Source organism: Pimephales promelas, chromosome 19 (assembly GCF_988280905.1).
Source record: "Pimephales promelas chromosome 19, fPimPro1.hap1.1, whole genome shotgun sequence".
NCBI lineage: Eukaryota > Metazoa > Chordata > Actinopteri > Cypriniformes > Leuciscidae > Pimephales > Pimephales promelas.
Window position 1 is genome coordinate 28,272,198 of NC_142787.1, and position 5,000 is coordinate 28,277,197.

Here is a 5,000-nt window from a genome sequence, read left to right on the forward strand (position 1 = left end):
TTTGGCCTATACATCCTTTAACATATCTCAGCACTGGAAGGGTCTAGAGCCTCCATTTTTGCACTCAGGTCAAAGTCTCATGCCCCTCTATCAGAATCCAGAGTTTTGAGAAGATTGGAGAAACTTGATTTTTGCCCGAAAACGAAAAAAACGTAAGGGGTAACACTGTCGTTTTTTTTTTTCGGGTCGAAATTTTGAGTTTCGATATCTCAGCTCTGGAAGGGTCTAGAGCCTCCATTTTTGCGCTCAGGCCAAAGTCTCGCGGCCCTCTATCATAATCCAGAGTTTTGAGAAGATTGGAGAAACTTGATTTTTCGCCCGAAAACGCAAAAAAACGTAAGGGGTAACACTGTTGTTTTTTTTTTCGGGTCGAAATTTTGAGTTTCGATATCTCAGCTCTGGAAGGGTCTAGAGCCTCCATTTTTGCGCTCAGGGCAAAGTCTCGCGGCCCTCTATCATAATCCAGAGTTTTGAGAAGATTGGAGAAACTTGATTTTTCGCCCGAAAACGCAAAAAAACGTAAGGGGTAACACTGTTGTTTTTTTTTTCGGGTCGAAATTTTGAGTTTCGATATCTCAGCTCTGGAAGGGTCTAGAGCCTCCATTTTTGCGCTCAGGCCAAAGTCTCGCGGCCCTCTATCATAATCCAGAGTTTTGAGAAGATTGGAGAAACTTGATTTTTCGCCCGAAAACGCAAAAAAACGTAAGGGGTAACACTGTCGTTTTTTTTTTCGGGTCGAAATTTTGAGTTTCGATATCTCAGCTCTGGAAGGGTCTAGAGCCTCCATTTTTGCGCTCAGGCCAAAGTCTCGCGGCCCACTATCATAATCCAGAGTTTTGAGAAGATTGGAGAAACTTGATTTTTGTGTGTGTGTGTGTGTGTGTGTTTGTGCGTGTGCACCTGCTGTCTGGTCAAGTACACAGTAGGGCAGTGCCAGATCAGTGCTGTGTGTAATAAGCCCAGCAGTGTTTATGTGGATGAGTGCGTGTTGGCGCTGATTGTGTCCTCTTCACATCCGTTCCTCCACTCCTCCAGCACCTGACTGCCAACACTCACTTCAGTCCCTAATATGAAGACATGTTGTGATGGAGCCGTGTGAATATCGGGATTCTGATAACACCTGGTTTGGCCTATACATCCTTTAACATATCTCAGCACTGGAAGGGTCTAGAGCCTCCATTTTTGCGCTCAGGCCAAAGTCTCGTGGCCCTCTATCATAATCCAGAGTTTTGAGAAGATTGGAGAAACTTGGTTTTTCGCCCGAAAACGCAAAAAAACGTAAGGGGTAACACTGTCGTTTTTTTTTCGGGTCGAAATTTTGAGTTTCGATATCTCAGCTCTGGAAGGGTCTAGAGCCTCCATTTTTGCGCTCAGGGCAAAGTCTCGCGGCCCTCTATCATAATCCAGAGTTTTGAGAAGATTGGAGAAACTTGATTTTTCGCCCGAAAACGCAAAAAAACGTAAGGGGTAACACTGTCGTTTTTTTTTTCGGGTCGAAATTTTGAGTTTCGATATCTCAGCTCTGGAAGGGTCTAGAGCCTCCATTTTTGCGCTCAGGCCAAAGTCTCGCGGCCCTCTATCATAATCCAGAGTTTTGAGAAGATTGGAGAAACTTGATTTTTGCCCGAAAACGCAAAAAAACGTAAGGGGTAACACTGTCGTTTTTTTTTCGGGTCGAAATTTTGAGTTTCGATATCTCAGCTCTGGAAGGGTCTAGAGCCTCCATTTTTGCGCTCAGGGCAAAGTCTCGCGGCCCTCTATCATAATCCAGAGTTTTGAGAAGATTGGAGAAACTTGATTTTTCGCCCGAACACGCAAAAAAACGTAAGGGGTAACACTGTCGTTTTTTTTTCGGGTCGAAATTTTGAGTTTCGATATCTCAGCTCTGGAAGGGTCTAGAGCCTCCATTTTTGCGCTCAGGTCAAAGTCTCGCGGCCCTCTATCATAATCCAGAGTTTTGAGAAGATTGGAGAAACTTGATTTTTCGCCCGAAAACGCAAAAAAACGTAAGGGGTAACACTGTCGTTTTTTTTTTCGGGTCGAAATTTTGAGTTTCGATATCTCAGCTCTGGAAGGGTCTAGAGCCTCCATTTTTGCGCTCAGGGCAAAGTCTCGCGGCCCTCTATCATAATCCAGAGTTTTGAGAAGATTGGAGAAACTTGATTTTTCGCCCGAAAACGCAAAAAAACGTAAGGGGTAACACTGTCGTTTTTTTTTCGGGTCGAAATTTTGAGTTTCGATATCTCAGCTCTGGAAGGGTCTAGAGCCTCCATTTTTGCGCTCAGGCCAAAGTCTTGTGGCCCTCTATCATAATCCAGAGTTTTGAGAAGATTGGAGAAACTTGATTTTTGCCCGAAAACGCAAAAAAACGTAAGGGGTAACACTGTCGTTTTTTTTTCGGGTCGAAATTTTGAGTTTCGATATCTCAGCTCTGGAAGGGTCTAGAGCCTCCATTTTTGCGCTCAGGGCAAAGTCTCGCGGCCCTCTATCATAATCCAGAGTTTTGAGAAGATTGGAGAAACTTGATTTTTCGCCCGAAAACGCAAAAAAACGTAAGGGGTAACACTGTCGTTTTTTTTTCGGGTCGGAATTTTGAGTTTCGATATCTCAGCTCTGGAAGGGTCTAGAGCCTCCATTTTTGCGCTCAGGTCAAAGTCTCGCGGCCCTCTATCATAATCCAGAGTTTTGAGAAGATTGGAGAAACTTGATTTTTCGCCCGAAAACGCAAAAAAACGTAAGGGGTAACACTGTCGTTTTTTTTTCGGGTCGAAATTTTGAGTTTCGATATCTCAGCTCTGGAAGGGTCTAGAGCCTCCATTTTTGCGCTCAGGCCAAAGTCTCGCGGCCCTCTATCATAATCCAGAGTTTTGAGAAGATTGGAGAAACTTGATTTTTCGCCCGAAAACGCAAAAAAACGTAAGGGGTAACACTGTCGTTTTTTTTTTCGGGTCGAAATTTTGAGTTTCGATATCTCAGCTCTGGAAGGGTCTAGAGCCTCAATTTTTGCGCTCAGGGCAAAGTCTCGTGGCCCTCTATCATAATCCAGAGTTTTGAGAAGATTGGAGAAACTTGATTTTTCGCCCGAAAACGCAAAAAAACGTAAGGGGTAACACTGTCGTTTTTTTTTCGGGTCGAAATTTTGAGTTTTGATATCTCAGCTCTGGAAGGGTCTAGAGCCTCCAATTTTGCGCTCAGGGCAAAGTCTCGCGGTCCTCTATCATAATCCAGAGTTTTGAGAAGATTGGAGAAACTTGATTTTTCGCCCGAAAACGCAAAAAAACGTAAGGGGTAACACTGTCGTTTTTTTTTCGGGTCGAAATATTGAGTTTTGATATCTCAGCTCTGGAAGGGTCTAGAGCCTCCATTTTTGCGCTCAGGGCAAAGTCTCGCGGCCCTCTATCATAATCCAGAGTTTTGAGAAGATTGGAGAAACTTGATTTTTCGCCCGAAAACGCAAAAAAACGTAAGGGGTAACACTGTCGTTTTTTTTTCGGGTCGAAATTTTGAGTTTCGATATCTCAGCTCTGGAAGGGTCTAGAGCCTCCATTTTTGCGCTCAGGGCAAAGTCTCGCGGCCCTCTATCATAATCCAGAGTTTTGAGAAGATTGGAGAAACTTGATTTTTCGCCCGAAAACGCAAAAAAACGTAAGGGGTAACACTGTCGTTTTTTTTCGGGTCGAAATTTTGAGTTTCGATATCTCAGCTCTGGAAGGGTCTAGAGCCTCCATTTTTGCGCTCAGGCCAAAGTCTCGCGGCCCTCTATCATAATCCAGAGTTTTGAGAAGATTGGAGAAACTTGATTTTTGCCCGAAAACGCAAAAAAACGTAAGGGGTAACACTGTCGTTTTTTTTTCGGGTCGAAATTTTGAGTTTCGATATCTCAGCTCTGGAAGGGTCTAGAGCCTCCATTTTTGCGCTCAGGGCAAAGTCTCGCGGCCCTCTATCATAATCCAGAGTTTTGAGAAGATCGGAGAAACTTGATTTTTCGCCCGAAAACGCAAAAAAACGTAAGGGGTAACACTGTCGTTTTTTTTTCGGGTCGAAATTTTGAGTTTTGATATCTCAGCTCTGGAAGGGTCTAGAGCCTCCAATTTTGCGCTCAGGGCAAAGTCTCGCGGTCCTCTATCATAATCCAGAGTTTTGAGAAGATTGGAGAAACTTGATTTTTCGCCCGAAAACGCAAAAAAACGTAAGGGGTAACACTGTCGTTTTTTTTTCGGGTCGAAATATTGAGTTTTGATATCTCAGCTCTGGAAGGGTCTAGAGCCTCCATTTTTGCGCTCAGGGCAAAGTCTCGCGGCCCTCTATCATAATCCAGAGTTTTGAGAAGATTGGAGAAACTTGATTTTTCGCCCGAAAACGCAAAAAAACGTAAGGGGTAACACTGTCGTTTTTTTTTCGGGTCGAAATTTTGAGTTTCGATATCTCAGCTCTGGAAGGGTCTAGAGCCTCCATTTTTGCGCTCAGGGCAAAGTCTCGCGGCCCTCTATCATAATCCAGAGTTTTGAGAAGATTGGAGAAACTTGATTTTTCGCCCGAAAACGCAAAAAAACGTAAGGGGTAACACTGTCGTTTTTTTTCGGGTCGAAATTTTGAGTTTCGATATCTCAGCTCTGGAAGGGTCTAGAGCCTCCATTTTTGCGCTCAGGCCAAAGTCTCGCGGCCCTCTATCATAATCCAGAGTTTTGAGAAGATTGGAGAAACTTGATTTTTGCCCGAAAACGCAAAAAAACGTAAGGGGTAACACTGTCGTTTTTTTTTCGGGTCGAAATTTTGAGTTTCGATATCTCAGCTCTGGAAGGGTCTAGAGCCTCCATTTTTGCGCTCAGGGCAAAGTCTCGCGGCCCTCTATCATAATCCAGAGTTTTGAGAAGATCGGAGAAACTTGATTTTTCGCCCGAAAACGCAAAAAAACGTAAGGGGTAACACTGTCGTTTTTTTTTCGGGTCGAAATTTTGAGTTTTGATATCTCAGCTCTGGAAGGGTCTAGAGCTTCCATT